This window comes from Bombyx mori, chromosome 17, assembly GCF_030269925.1.
Source record: "Bombyx mori chromosome 17, ASM3026992v2".
NCBI lineage: Eukaryota > Metazoa > Arthropoda > Insecta > Lepidoptera > Bombycidae > Bombyx > Bombyx mori.
The window spans coordinates 15,791,567-15,808,780 of NC_085123.1; the positions used below are offsets into that span (position 1 = coordinate 15,791,567).

The 17,214-nt window shown below is 38.5% G+C and overlaps 1 protein-coding gene across 2 annotated transcripts in view; it reads right to left on the reverse strand.

The window, feature by feature from the left end:
* Positions 1–17,214, reverse strand: part of LOC101746563 (uncharacterized) — a 65,324-nt gene that overhangs the window by 47,557 nt on the left and 553 nt on the right. The window lies entirely within an intron of this gene.

Here is a 17,214-nt window from a genome sequence, read left to right on the forward strand (position 1 = left end):
AACTATAGTTAAGACCTTAGAACTTATATCTCAAGGTGGGTGGCGCATTTACGTTGTGGATGTCTATGGGCTCCAGTAACCACTTAACACCAGGTGGGCTGTGAGCTCGTCCACCCATCTAAGCAATAAAATAAAAACTATCTATATCTATAAAAGTCGACGTGGGTGTTTGATCCCTATAGAATCCGAAACGGCCGGACAGATTTTTCCATTAAATTTTCAAGAACCTTTCAGATTGGAATACCGAGTGGTTTTGTGTAGCAATAAAACAGAGGTCAAATCAAAGATCTGTGAACTAAGTGGGTTAGGTTTGACCTAGCGAACATATAAACTAGCGATTATTGCAGTAAATTAATTTTATGAATGTTTGTATAATTGATTCTTTATATATTCTATATCTCGGTCCTACATCAGCTTACAATGGAGAACGCTCAACGCCTGTCTGCCACCTGTCTGCAACGCATAATGGCCACATTGCCCGCAGAGGTGTAGACAACTTGGAACGTCTGATGGTCACTGGAAAAGTAGAAGGAAAACGTCCTAGAGGCCGGAGCCCCAAACGTTGGTCCGACCAGATCTCCGAGTAAACCAGCGGACCACTTAGCGCTGCACTGCACCAGGCAACTGACCGGAACCGATGGAAACTGGCAGTCGATAGGCTGAAACGGAGTCACGATCCTCAGCAATGAGGGAGCGATGGAGAAGAAGAAGAATAAAATTGATTCATATGAGTTTTTTATCTATATAGATTTTATAAATGTTACTATAATCGGACAATTACGTACAAAGACCTTGGCAATTTTCTCGGCGCGCGCAGACTAAAGCAAGGCGGAGTTAAACAAACAAACCGTTAATTATATTGATTATACGATGAATGTTGGGAATTTTTTTCAATATACACTGCAATATTGATGGCAGAAGGTAATTTGAAAGATTTAGATACATTTTCGTTAGATCTCAAACCGCTGAGCAGAGCTTTACAATCTGTAGCTTATGAGTTATGAAACAGCGGGTGAATTATGTAAATATGTGTGTATGCAAGTAATAACTGCAATCACAGCATTTGTTAGTGGTATGACGTTTTGTGAGTCCGCACGGGTAGGTACCACCGTTCTGCCTATTTCTGCCGTGAAGCAGTAATGTGTTTGAGGGTGGGGCAGCCGTTGTACTCTTCTAAGACCTAAGACTTAGGACTCAAAGTGGGTTGCGGCTTTATTGAAGTCTATGTTATCCAGCAACGTGAGGTCGTGTATTCTACAATGTGAGATCAATAGCTACAGTTTGAATATTGAAATCGCCGGAGTCTAATAAGCCAACGCCCGGGGTTCTAGTATCTTTTTTCCCACCTATGCTGATAGCCTTGACAGGCTATTTCAGCTTCTTCTTGACGTGTAGGTGAGCTCAAGGGGCTCAAACTGGAAGCGTTGCTAACACTGGCCCTAGCAAGAGCAGTGCTTGGCAGAATTTACCACCGTATCGGAAACGCGACCCACTGAGAAGATCCGACGAGAAACTCAGTGTTCTGTGTCTGAGGGTTAATTTACTCGTCGAGCCCTTCGTCGCAAGCGACGGGTTCGGCTATAACGGTGACTGGGTGTAGTATCGAGCGCTGGGACTATGCCGAGGCTCAAATCCTGTAAGCCAGTACCAATTTTAAAGTAGATTCGTACTTAACAGGTCACAAAACGTTTCCACGATGATGGAGTAACGTGGTTTACGAAAATGAAATCAAAATTATTATTATAAAAATTCACATTACAAAAATCCACTATATTATGAGCGTGCAAAAGTAGACAACTTCTTTCTGCCTAGTTTTGCCGCGAAAGTCAATCGTTTCATTTTGAAGGTTAAGACAATACGTTACAAAATGAAATTGAATCTTCAGCCTCAATTAACATGTTTTATTTCATGTCGGACATAAAATACTCCAATACGTAAATGAAGACTAAGTAGAAACATCTGTTAAAATCGGAATTAGTATCTTCCTCTCAGTGACGTCACACAAATATTATACACCGTCGAGCAGGCCAGGCGACGCGCTGTCTGTACGTACACGGTTTTATCACAAGCTTCAGAATTATTTATTGTAAACTTTGTTTTTTTTAGTTTGAGTTGAAACACACACACACACACACATTTGAAGATTCGAATTGACACACACACGCACACACAACACGCATCGTTACATAGATAAATAAATTTAAAAGAAAACGTTATCACAGCAGCATGACTTCTACAAATGATACGAACTGAACGAACCTACACAGTACACAAGAAAGTCTACAAAGGTCATACATAGCAACTTATAAGCCATTAACATTTTTATTACGAACAAACTCATATACGGTCAAATGAAAACGAGCCGGGGTCATGACCTGACTATTAGAACTTTTGATCGCAACATAGACATTTTTCATTCTCAACTAAAATTCTTTTTAAATTATTTAACACAAAAGTCAGTTTTCGGTGAGTACAAAAACTGCGAAATACTCGAAGTTTCTATAGCTATTAAATCTATTAAATAAATCAAACGTGCCGCGGAATTGAAATAGCTCATGTATGTACCTAGTTGTAACTCGTGAGTTTAGTACCAGGCGACTACCCTAAGACACCGCGTAACGCAACAGAAAACCGATAATGTCACAATCTAAAGGTATGCTTCAAGGCAGCCTTTCCCAAAGTGGGCGATAACGCCCCCTTGTGAGCGCTGCAGACCAAAAGGGGGGCGGTAAGAGACCCAAAAAAAAAGGGGGCGTTGTGTAGAGGCTTGGGAGGCCATTTGTAATTTCATCTAGGACTGAAGGACTTTTCATCGACTGAGCTCTCGCTATTGTGGTTTTTAAGTAGGTGAAAAAATAGGGGCGCTAACAAATAAATTATTCTCAAAGTGGGCAGTAGACAAAATACGTTTGGGAACCCCTGCTTTAAGGGAAACAAATAGTTGATTAAAAAATTTAAAACGATCAAGTCCGCACGTAAGTAGAATAGCCTCCTTTGGCAATCAACGGATAGGCTAAAAGAAAAAAAAAAGATAATAAATTAACAATTTTTGCCAAATTGGAACGTTCTTCTTGTGATGCGATTCGGAATTTGGCAACCTTTAGCTATATCAGCTTTGAAAACCATAAACATGAAAAAGAAAGCGAGTGCTTTAAAAGAGTACTATAAGTAGTATCAGGAGATGGGAAGATGACTTGAAACAGACAGCGGGACTGGCTGAGAGTAGCAAGGGATAGGACCCATTGGAAGGAATTTGAAAAGGCACACCGAACTTAGGAACCTCTTGTAACCCTATGTTTAGGAATAAAAAGGCTATTATTATTTTTATAAGTAGTATCGCGTCTAGTCTACCACATTTACACAACGCCGATGGCGACGTGGTGGCGGCGTCGTCTACACGAACCCCAAAAGCATTAAATTCTCACACTGGTATTATAAAGTTATAGTTGGCAGACAAACCAGTGTCAATGCGCAACATGATACCCTCTTGTTTTCGTAATGGATCGGAGACAGTCGAGGTCAATCTACTGGACTAATGTGGAGCTACATGTGTACGTTATGTCGGTCGCCCCAGATAAACGAGCCAAATGCAAGTAAGTATATTGTGTTCGAGAATGAGCAATTGCACTCGCCAGAACGGAAACCTTTCATCTCTTCTAAACGAATACGTTTTTATTTATTATTTTTTTAGTGCCCTTGTAGGCAGACGAGCATACGGCCCGGATGGTGAGTGGTTACCGTCGGCCATGGACTTCAGCAATGCCAGGGGCAGAGCCAAGCCGCTGCCTACCGCTTAATACTCTCCACAAGCCTCGTTTAAAGAAGGATATGTTATAGCGCTCGGAAAACACCGTGGAGGGGAGTTCATTCCATAGCCGGATGATACGTGGCAAAAAAGACCTCTGGAAACGCACTGTCGATGGACGCAGCGGTTCCAGATAATATGGATGAGCTCTGCTCCGATGGCGGGAGGTGAGATGATTAAAAGGAGATGAGTGGATCATCTCAATCAATACGTTTGAAAACGAATCGAAAGCAATGCATAAATTGAAACTGCATTTCTGAGAAATTACCAATTGGCTCAAGGACCTTAGCAATGCCAGGGGCACAGCTCAGTCACTGCCTAACACTGAGTACTCTCCAGCAAGACTCGCTTGAAGAAGGATATGTCATAGCGCTCGGGAAACACCGTGGAAGGGAGCTCATTCCATAGCCGGATGGTACGTGGTAGAGAATATCTCTGGAATGGCACTGTAGATTAACGCAGCACTTCCAGATAGTAAGGATGAATTCTACTTCGGTAGCGGAAAGTGTGATGGTAAAAAAAGGAGCCTTCCTCGACTGGGCATGGTTCAAATGACACTTCAATTACAATAAACCGATCTTATACAGGCCTGCAATTTAAACCAGTTATTTGCCTAGAGCTATTTCAATATTATCAAGCTTGTGGATACAACGAATTGCTTTTTGAGAATTCTTTAACACTACACGCTTTGTATCTTTGGATGAATTTTAACAGTTATATAGCTAACCACCGTTTTAGATCTAAAGTTCGAAATAAATCTAGGACGCTAACTTCCCAGATCGTTTGGCGTTTAGCTTCCCGTAACGTTGTTAAATTTTAGTATCGTGTATGAATAGGGTTGACTAAAACTGTACTTTTTATTAGCGCACCCGACAGACGTTGTCCTGCATACACAAAATGAATGAATGAATACATACAAAAAAATCATTCAAGTCAAGTCAAGTTTAGTTGCAGTATAAATGAATAACCTAAATACGGACTGCTGCGCCATCTGCCGGGCTGGTTTAGGAATTTAAACCATCTAGGGCGCCACCCACGCGCATACAAAGAAAATCATTCAAATCGGTCCGACCCATAGATACAGCCTACTGAGTCTCTCGCCGGATCTTCTCAGTGGGTCGCGATTCCGACCCGGTGGTAGATTCAGCGAAGTACTGCTCTTGCTAGGGCCAGTGTTAGCAACGCCTCCTGGTTTGAGCCCCGAGAGCTCACCTACACACTAGGCTAACGGTGACGGTAGGAAAAAAAGATCCAACCGTTTAGGAGGAGTTTAGTGACATTCACATGTACAGTAGAATCATATATATAGAGTCTACTATTACTACTACTAGAGACTAGATCTTTTAACAAGTACACACAGAAATTACAGAAATTCCAGGGAACCATAAGGCACCTCATTATAACCAAAAAATTCAAACGTGTTTAATTTCCTTTAAAAATAATAAAAAAAAGATAGCTATAAGCGACACGTATACATTAGAAACGCTATTGTAGTAAAATGTGTATTATTGAAATACAACAAAATTTATAGAGGGGGTGTTGTTTCCGAAAAAATCATATCGGAATAAATTATTAAACTATATTTACAAATTACAATACAATGCAGAAAATTTACAAAACGCTTTGAACCACCATATTATATCACAATATCTAAAAGAAACAATTAAATTGTAATAATTGAACCTACAAATTTAATTCGTTTTTACACACTTCACATCAGACGTGAGAAAGAAGACAGCTTATTTTGAAATATCATTCCATAGCTGTCGCCATACCGTCGTGGAACTTTAAGACTATGCAATGGAGACATCAACCAACCCCAGAACAAGGTTTTACTGCAGTAATAGAAAGGCGATCACAATATTCCTTAAAACAAAAGAAATGTTCAAATTCGTACACATTAAATCGGTGCCTTCCCTAAATACAATAGTAAATGTTTACAATGTACGTGTATGTGTCGTAATGTTGAACAGAAAATCGTTATAAATAGCTGATGCGAGTCGTTTCTTTATGCGATGCGTGGTACTAAAATTGATGATAATTTTACAGTTGCGATACACATTAGGATCATTTAATATCGATGATCTAAGGATATCAGTGAGATAAGGATTTTTACTGGTGGCAGGACCTCTTGTGAGTCCGCACGGGTAGGTACCACCACCCCGCCCATTTCTGCCGTGAAGCAGCAATGCGTTTCGGTTTGAAGGGCGGGGCAGCCGTTGTAACTATACTGGGACCTTAGAACTTATATTTCAAGTTGGGTGGCGCATTTACGTTATAGATGTCTACGGGCTCCAGTAACCACTTAACACCAGGTGGGCTGTGAACTCGTCCACCCATCTAAGCAATAAAAAAAAGGAACGCTTGTTTAACTCTGCCGATGCCGGTCCAAGCACGACCATGGAAGGACGCGGGATTACCGCCACAACACCATGTGTGTTTTCCCAAGAAAGCCTCATTGAGGTCACAACCCTCAGCATTGAGGATTATCAACACAAGGAGGAAGGAACGCTTGAGGTCACTCAGAGGAGTCCGTTCTCATTTTCCTCCGACCTATTTCTGCCACGAAAGTGTCATGCCTTCCGGTTTAAAGGATTAGATAGCCCTGTTCAAATCAAATCAATGTCTCAAGTAATTGCTTATCACGAAGTAGGTCATGTGACTCGTCCAAACGTACCTATAGCGTGATATTAAAACGGCCGGCAATAAGCCCTCATAAATAATTCATATCAATACGCATTTTAAATAACATCTTTATTAATAGTAATGAATAATAATTTGAATCATCTCAACGAACATTACTAATGAAACGAAAATATAAATATTTGCATAATGAAACATTTTTATGAGTTTTTTCAACTCGGCGCGTTATGTTTGTTATTTGTTTAATTGAACAAACTAACGGTTTTGCGAGCTGCATGCCGGGTATATTCGGGTTCCGTCTGGTTGTAGTGTTGACAGCGGTAACCCCTCTACCTCATCCGGGTTCTGACCTCGGAGGGGATCGGACGTCGGGTGTAAGAGTGCAGGGGAGTCGTTTAGTGGGTGGGCCCTAAAATCCTTGGGCCCGCGGTCTGCTCACAACACCATGCAGATCGTAGAGTCTCACATACCCCGCGCGCCCCTTTTGCGCGGGGACCTCGTAGGAGGTTCGGTCCCTTACCCGAAAAAAAAAAGGGTATATTCGGGTTAATAGGAATTATACTTGTTAAAACTGTCAAAAAATTAATGTTTTTCATCGGTTTTAACTTCAGACGTGACCTATTTAAACAGTTATCTCGCCTTCAACATTTTCATTTTACATTTTCGTCCGTCGCCCACGGAACCTAAAGTATTATAAGCGTTGGGAATTAATAAGCAACGAAGATAATTGTGGCTGTCACTCAAACAGAGGAAGTAGTTTTTACTACGCCGGAGACTCAAAGGATCGATTTAAATCGACATAAATATTATACTTACGAATATATGACAGAGCAAGGTTGATCCAACGAGAAGACCAATGTTTTTGACGGAAATTTCACAAAAACTAATAAATTCTTACGGGTAGGTACCACCACCCTGCCCATTTCTGCCGTGAAGCAGTAAGGCGTTTCGGTTTGAAGGGTGGGAGATCCGTTGTAACTATACTGAGACCATTAGAACTCACATCTCAAGGGGGATGGTGGCATTTGCGTTGTAGAGGTCTATGGGCTCCAGTAACCACTTAACACCAGGTAGGCTGTGAGCTCTTCAACCCATCTATGCAATAAAAGAAATGTATGTAAATGCCATTAAAATAATTTTACGACGCAAACTTATGTGTATCATTTTCGAAGTTCCGAATACTGTAGTTTTATAGTCGGAAACGTCTAGGGTACTACTCGTCGTCATTTGAATATTGTTCTAACCACGGAATAGTTAAATAAGGTTGGAAAGGCCTTTGCTCTAATTTTGTACTAGAACCAGTGTCGCCGTTTCATCCCCACTATTTAAATTTCTACACATACATATACTGTGATTACAAGTATTTCGCACACAACAAAAACACCCACACATAAATCTCAGGACAGATATTCGTTCGCAAACTAGCACAAAACACCCGTAGGCATACACACTCACACACGCAAAAAGGCAATAAAATGTTCATACACGCTAGTGCTTGATAAAATCGATATTCTTTGTCGACAAATTATCTGATGAATGAATGGAGAAAATGAACATGAAATAAATATTGAAAAAGAAAACTATTTTACTTTTATTAATTACAAATAGTCACTGTCCCTGGAATAAAACGTATTTGTTAAGCAGTTGGTGCTTGCTATTAATTGCGAATGATTTTTTCAAAACTAAGTGTATTCTGATTTTTTTATGGTAAAATCATTTTCAGTAAAATGTTTAGAGCAAATAGTACTCGTCTTTGTCTCCAGTTTCCTCTACCTGTCACGTCAATCCATTGTTCGCTGGCGTTAGGTTCTTTGAAAACCTAAAATTTTTAATTAACTGCATAAGTCAAATAGCATTTTACTTAGATTTTAATACGTCTAAGACAATATAGTAAGTACCCGTAAATGAGAGGTCTACATGTCCCTTTATATTATACCTTCACATTAATTCAATGATAATAATTCAATAATAATAATACATATTTATTTTACTCAAAATACGTCTCACTAAGAATATACTAGGTATCATTAATTAAAAATAAAATAATGCAAAAATTATCCATGTCAAATATAAATATAGTCGAGAATTATGTCGATGATCTTATTTCACCACATGGTCACCTCACTATCGACAACTCACCACGGCCAATCAGGGTAAACGCCGAAATTTCAAAGATTGAACTGTAGAGAACGCAATGCATGTAGTACATTGGAAGCTGACTTGGTCATTGCGTTCATTGGGCGAGTACACATCGCGCAATGTATGCTATTTATAACTTACTGCAATAATATTGTTAATGTTTGGAATTTCATAATGCTCAGTATATTTTTATGTTTTAGACAAATAATATTGTAATTAAATGGTAATTTCGACTTACCGATCGAAAGATATACCTCCTCGCTCTATACTTGAGGTCTGTTTTTTTGTTTTACAAGTTATAATTGCACAACACGGCCCTATAAAGCGGAGATCTGTTCGCCAAGTAGTCCGAAGCGCACTAAACGCGGTGAATGAAAGAATCGGTCGAGTTATGTTTGTACAAACATAACTGTGGCACGCTTGCCCCGCCTACATTACCATTCCAACCTTATTTAACTATTCCGTGGTTCTAACTACCGTCAAAATCTTCTATCTTCTTCTTCTATATATATAAAAATGAATTGCTGTTCGTTAGTCTCGCTAAAACTCGAGAACGGCTGGACCGATTTGGCTTATTTTGGTCTTGAATTATTTGCGGAAGTCCAGAGAAGGTTTAAAAGGTAGACAAATATGAAAATGGTCGGAAATAAATAAAAAATATCTTCGTTTTCCCTTTGATGTGTCCCTCGTCGCACGGGTTCCTTTTGTTTGTTTTATGTTTATTTTATACAAAAGTTTAAAGTTAAGTTTAGCGGGTCAGCTAGTTTCTATATAAATATTTTTTTACATTTATGTTTCACGCAGATTCAGAAAATGTTGACAAGTCATCATTGATTCGGATTAGGTTTACGTGCTACACTGGAGGGTGTTTAACTTTTTTAAATATTTTTTTAGGTCGTCGCGCAACTTGGTGGTGCACTGGTGAGCACCCCTGACTGTGGCGCCAAGGGTCGTGCGTTCGATTCCCACATTGGGCAAACATTCGTGTGACGAACAGGTTTGTTTGCTTTTTGTCTGGGTGTTTATTATCTACACATGTATATATTTAAGCGTATATATGTAAGTATGTATGTCAGTGTCTCATAACACAGGGGATCCTAATTTGGGGTCGGACAAACGTGCGTGATTTGTTCCCAGTTATTTAAAAATTTAAATTTATTTCAATAAAAGGCTCTTACGTTTTGTAACGCCGTCGTGTGTGAGTGAAGCTTGGTTCCATTAGACTCGGTAAAGTCCCTTCAGTTTTACTACCGGATTTGTTTCCACTTTTAATTTTAATTATTAGACAATTGGATTTAAAGCATATAATTTGAGTGTACAAAGATAAATCTCACTGTTAAGATTGTTTAGTTTAGATGCCATTTGGAGGATAATTGTTACTTTTGAAATACCAAAGCTTAATTTTATATTTTATGTTGCGCGTTTTTATAATCACCTGAATATTTACTCGTACATCCAAATTATCGAAATAAAAAAAATCTTGAACATTTTCTCAACCGAAGGCCGAACTCAAAAGCGCTTAAGTAAAACCTAATTTATAACTTTGAGTAACAGGAAACGGCCAATCGTAGTGCTAGCTACGTCGTAGCTAGAGCTATGGTACTACGACGTAGACCTTTAATCGCCCCTTAAGATTAATTCTCAAAGAAGCCTTGTAATTGAATAAGTTTTAATGAGGAACAAACTCGAATAGATTGAATTACATATAATTGTTTTTGTCTTCTAATGCCTTTTAATTGGAAGCTAATTAGACTGTAGCGGAGTTCGTAACTTGTAAAAAAGACGAAAGATTTATAAAAGAACATACTTATATTACCATCGCGTTAAATATGAATGTGGAAGGCTTTAATGGAAGAGGCCTAAGAAGAAATGGATGGATTGTGTGAAAGACGATATGTGTAAGAGGGCAGTGAGCGAAGAAATGGTATATGATAGAGGAGTATGGAAGGAGAAAACATGTTACACCGACCCGAGGTGACTGGAAGAAGGGTAGGAGAATGATAATGATATATTATTATCACCATAGTTGCTTTTACATATTAAATACTATTATATTTATTTTTCCTTTTTGTGGGTAGGAGCGAACAATGTAATAGTTGCTTCATTCGATTAGACCATATCGGGTATCTTGCTATCTAGGCCACGCACGTGTAGAGGAATCTTTTACTACATTTTTATCTTATTCTAGATTACTTGATTTCACTTAAAACTGATGACTTATTCGAGCAGTTTTACTATAACGAGAACAAATTCGATAGGATTGCTTAATTAGAAGTTATCTTCACGAATTAACCGGATCGATTAAGGCCGTTGCTCTTACTCCCAGCACCCCACTCTGCCCTATTTCCCTAACAAGATTACAATGATCAACAAGCCATAGTAAAATGTTACGTTAGGATGACATAACATTATAATCAGATGATGTCAACGTTTCACATCAAAGGGTAATCACAGATAGAGTTTTTGGGATTTTTAATCAGTTTTTTCAATTATTGAACAATATATCTATAATGAAACCGGAATCCTGTGTGTATGTACATATGATACAATAGGAAGGAGGTAACAAATTAATGAGTAATAGAACATAAGCCAGTGTTTTTTTAAAACTAATTTTAGTCTGTCTGTTTGCTTAAAATTTAATGTTCCGAGCAAGTTATCGACATTTGAAGTTATATAGAATATATTATTGTTAATTCAAAAGTAACTTTTACGCCCAAACCACTGAACAGATTTCGACGAAATTCGGTATGTTAATAGTTATAACCTTGAGAAATAATAAAGCCTTTCATCCCACTGACGAACACGGGTTTTCATCCACGTGGTATAAAGTGGAACGCGGGCGGAACTGTGGGCGGAATCCTAGTTTCATAATAAAGTATCAAAAGCGATAAAAATAATTGAGTAATCTGTAAGCTGTCAGCCCTGTACGTATAGGGTAGTCTGCTGGTGACGTGATGAAGGTCGCTCCGACAATTATCTAAAACGAACGGAGATAATATGCGCCCGTCTCACAATCTTGACGTCGTGGCTTCTGAGAAATAGTCAGACAGACTTTGATATGTAAGGCTCTTTGACAAAGACATTTAATTGAATCTACACTAATATTATAAAGAAGAAAGATTTGTTTGTTTGTTTGTATTGAATAGGCTCCGAAACTACCGAACCGATAAGAAAAATTCTTTCACTGTTTGGAAGCTACACTATTCCCGAATGATATAGGCTATAATCTTTTTTTTAAAAATTAGGGATCCTTACTAAAACTCCAATAATGTAACCCAAGATGTAAAAAAATTACCTAAAATATTCTTTACATCGCGTGCCCTGCAAAAACTATTGATGATCGAATAAAATGATGTACTAAGACTTTGTAGAATTATTATTTACAAAAAGTGTCGCGACAGCATATGTCGTATATTATTATGTTATGCCGCAATAAATATTCTTTATTAAAAAAAAAAAAAACAACGTCAAATATCGCTGAAATTTTTGTTAAAGACCCGAGCGGAGCCGGAGCGGGCCGCTTGTCTTATCATAATGCCGTTAGCACTTGTGAGTATATTTCACATTACGCACATACAACTAAGAACTGGAAGTGTAATAGGTAGGTTTTCAGATTTTTTTCATAAAGAATGATAGCTTTTTGTGGTCACAGATACTTAATTGGCTAGTGTTTAATTGTAAAAGTTCAAGAGAATTCTGGACTTATCCGTGCCACACGATCTGCCTTTTTTTTCTGCTATGTTTGGCATACGATATCACATTAAACGGCTAACCGAATCCAGATACCACGCGGTGTCATTGTCGACATTAGTCTTAAAATTTAAATACTAACAGCATTACTACTGCTTTACCCTGCGAATGGGAAGGATTGATCGCTTCGCAGTACCAAAAGTTAGCAAGTCGTGCCTTCGACTTTTTTTAAAATTAATTTTAGATGGATGAACGAGCTCACAGCCCACCTGGTTTTAAGTGGTTACTGGAGCCCACATACAGATACAACGTAAATGCCACCACCCAACTTGAGATATGTGTTGTAAGATCTCGGTATAGTTACAACGGGTGCCCCACCCTTCAAACCGAAACGTATTAATTACTGCTTCACGGCAGAAATAGGCGGGATGGTGGTACCTACTCGTGCGGACCACAAGAGGTCCTACCACCAGTAATTACACAAATTATAATTTTGCCGGTTTGATTTTTATTACAGGATCAGAAGATTAATGACTGGAACTTAATATTTAAAATTGATAAATTAATAAACTGTGCGACATCAATGTTTTTTTTAAACCGTATAATTTAACAAGTGATCAATAGAACCAAGGATTTCATTAAACACCCTTAAATTATACAAAATGGACGACAGCGGAAATGTCCCAAAAATAAAGAGACGGCAACGTAATGTACAAAAGGAGTGATAGAGACGGAGGACAAATAAACGTAACTTTATTGCCCTTCGGGATTTGTTTGCGATTTGGGAACGGCTATCTAGAACATTTTGAAGAAATATTAATCGATCTTTATGTTTGTGCACTTCAATCTCCTTAATTATTGAATCGATTCGTCCTAGTGACGTATTTAGTCTTATGTCTTTTATTAAAAAGTAAGACACAGAAAACTGTTTATTGCATAAATGAAATTTAACTTAAATACAATGGCGGGCAAACTTCACTACATAGTATAAAACAAAGTCGCTTTCTCTGTCCCTATATCTGTCTGTCCCTATGTATGCTTAAATCTTTAAAACTACGCAACGGATTTTGATGCGGTTTTTTTTAATAGATAAAGTGATTGAAGAGGAAGGTTTATATGTATAATAATATCCATTAAATAGTGGAGAAATCAATAATAAATTACAGTTTCCGAAGCGAAGCGAGAGCGGGTCGCTAGTAATGCCATAAAGAATAATCTCGGTTGTATAATGAATAGTTTTTATGATGGCACTACATATAATTTAACATAACAATTTACAATTAAAAAACTATTTTAATATTCGGTTTAATATTCGCATTTTGTGATCATTATATTCTTTTCGAGATTCCAAATACCTACTTACTATTATTGAATATAATGACAATAACGCGACATTAAACCGTGAAGCCAGTTTTCATTATCTCTACGACTGGCTAAAACCAAAGAAAATACAAAAAAAATTATTAATACAACCGGTTTTTTTTTTAAATCGTAGTAATCCAGATAATTATTCCATAATGCGTTTGCAAATTGACATATAAGTCAGCCTTTTTGTAGCTACTACGTTGAAAGATTCCGTGGTCCTGCCAATAAAAGAATCAAAAATATTTTTGAGATTGGTAATAATAATTGCTTTTAATATACTTAAATATATGTATATCCTTTTTTTCTTTTTGATACCTTTATTATATAACGAGGAAAGACTAACTTAAAGTTACATACACATAGGTACAAAACTTAATTCAGGGAAAACGTATAAGAAGTTGAATTTATTTTTTTAGTTAGCTAACATTTCGTAAACACTTACCCCGCTTTCGATATTTATCGTTACAAAAAAAACACAGAGCTACGAGTTTGTATTAAACAGCTGTCCCATTCAGAACAGTAAGCTAACAATGCCGCAGAACTACGCAGTATTGTGGTAACAAAATCAAAGCTCAAAGCGTTCCCTGCGACCGTTTCCATCGGCTACTCTCCCTCCCACATACTACACTAATACAGCTAAGCCGCGAGTTTATCTCGGTACTACCAATAAATCAAATCACAAGCACCATTGTCTGATAGCAACGTTAAAAGCGGGATTATTGACACATCAATGGCATGTTTGATTCAATATTCGTGAAGTGTCAAGTGGCCGGTGTTATCAGCGGACTAGGCCTCAAATGTTAAGTTGAAATTACAATTGCCATGCCGTCATAAAGTTTAGTAGGTATGTGCAATCAAATATGTTTGAGCGTAAACTATATGAAGGAATAATAAACGCGTATTTAAGCAGTAAAATTCATCTACTACTGGCGAAAATCGAAGTAGTGCGATATAAACCGGTATGCGGTGGTTACCACCGCCCAGAGGTATTACGGCGTGAATGCCACCACCTCGAGTTATGGGTTCAAAGTCTCCATTGTATATTCTAACCGCCGTCCCATCCTTCAAACCTGTTTCATTTTATGATTGAGGGATTACTGGTGGCCCGGAGACTTTTCCAGTTTTACCAGGACAAATCACTATGTATTCCCCACTCGCACAAACCCACAATACAGTATACCCAATACACATCATACAGCCTCTACTACGAATAAACTACATAATTTTCCTGCCCTTCTCCCAGTCACCTGGGGTCAGCGCAACATGTTTTTTCCTTCCATACTCTTACTTACACATTTCATCTTTCACGCAATCTATCCATTTCTTCTTAGGTCTACACCTCTTCCTCTATATCCTTCCACATTCATAGTTAGCACTCTCTTACCAACCTCATATTCATTTCGTCTCATCACATGGCCATACCATCCCAAATGCGTACTTCTCAACTTCTTTGTCGCAGGTGCCACTTTCAGACTTCCTCTAACATATTATTCACTTCGTATTCTCCATATCGCGTACTACGAATAATATGCAAATTAATAAAGTTATCATAGAATATCATATTCAAATCGGGACAATTGAATTCTTCGAGACCCAAATTGGATTCCATAACTACATTTTATTGTTGTTGAGATGACATCTTAAGACATCTACAACGTAAATACTGCCACGCATCGTGAGGTATGAGTTCTATAAGTCTTCGTTTTACAGTACACGGCTGCCCCACCCTTCAAACCGAGACGCATTATTGCTTCACGGCAGAAATGGGCAGGGTGGTGGTACCTACTGAGCGGGCTCACAAGACGTCCTACCACCAGTATTTACGCAAATTATAATTTTGCGGGTTAGATTTTTATTACACGATGTTATTCCTTCACCTGAAAATTCACGTGAACATTGGTTAGGTACGTACTTCATTAGAAAAATTGGTATCTGCCAGCGGGATTCGAACACCGATGCATCGTTAGATACGAATGCACCGGGCGTCTTATCTTTTAGGCCACGACGACTTCACTAATACCGACGATTACCGTTTGACCGTTTGATTATCATTACAGGATATCCTTCATCATGGAAGTCACTCCTGAACATTGGTTAAATACATTAATCCATTTCTCCCCACTTCGATAAAGCGGCACGACACGAGAACCCTCTCATCGTGGCCGCCGGTAACTACATTCCCGATCCTGCGGAAAGAATGGAAAGCAGTCGACGTCGCCCAAAACACGTCATTTCGGATCCTCCCGATCCACTAACGGTGCTTTTAGGTACTTCAAGCACCGGTCACCGTTCTCGCCGAACCCGTCGCTTGCGATGAAGGGCTCGACGAGTAAATTAGCCCTCAGACACAGCCCACTGAGTTTCTCGCCGGATCTTCTCAGTGGGTCGCGTTTCCGTTCCGGTGGTAGATTCTGCGAAGCACGGCTCTTGCTAGGGTTCGTGTTAGCAACTTCGTCAGGTTTGAGCCCCGTGAGCTCACCTACAAGTTAAGGTTCCGCAGATATAGCCTCTCAAGGCTATCAGCTTAGGTAAAAAAAAAACAATTTCTCCACAAAAAGCTTTAGTAAATTTTGCCAATTTTAACTAGGTATTGTTAGTCTACGCGAGCACGTTTCAGATACGCATTTATTTAAATAAAGACTTTACACCTGAAGCAGGATCTGAAGCCTAATTCAGGAAGCATGTCGCAAATTGTCAAGTGCTGTTCTAATATCCTCAAGTGAAAATCAAACGATACTTGGTCCTTGAGTGCTGCCCGGCTTTTAAGTAGCCGCGCCTCTCATTGGTCTAAAGCTGGGCACTCACTAATGTATTCAGATAATCTGAAGTGCATTCTCGAGTGTTAGCACTCTGTCAGTGACGTATTTACGTAGCCAACGGTATGGACGAAGTTTTATTGTGATCGTTGTCTGCGGTTAAAATTAATATTTTTGCTTTTTATTAGCTGATATGGGCCGATCAGCTTAAGATCCGTTTAATTTTACAAAGTAATCGAAGCCCAAAAACATGAAATCGCAAGTCAACAGTATGTTAAACAACGGTAATGTATCTTTGATACGTCATCTTATAAATAACCATTTTGAAATAGAATGAAAACCTTTAGCATAAAAATTCAATTTTTTAAATTAGGTCACAATTCTTTAGTACTGATATATTTATTGTAGAATCCAAAGCATTGTTACCGTAACGCCCAATTACGAGCGGTTAGGAAACCAAGGTGTTACGCAAAAACGGTCTTAAAATACATCGCCCTCCTTTATCCTGAAGCTCATTAAACTTTACGCGTTCAGTTACGACAATAAACTCATGTTTTATTGGAAGGACTTAAATGTTTTACAAGAAAATGTCAAATATCCGTATTACCGTGTCAAGGGAAATCGGGCGTTTTCTCAAATTTACATTTCCTTTCGTCAGATTGTGGCTGCATTTAGTGCGCGACCGAAGGGCTAAGACGCATAAATTTTCTTTCCCAAATCGTAATGAAATGAGTAAAGATTCAAGTATAAAATTTCTCAAACAGTATCATCCAAAATATTTTTTGTTAGAATTACCACCTACTCTGCGTGATCGTT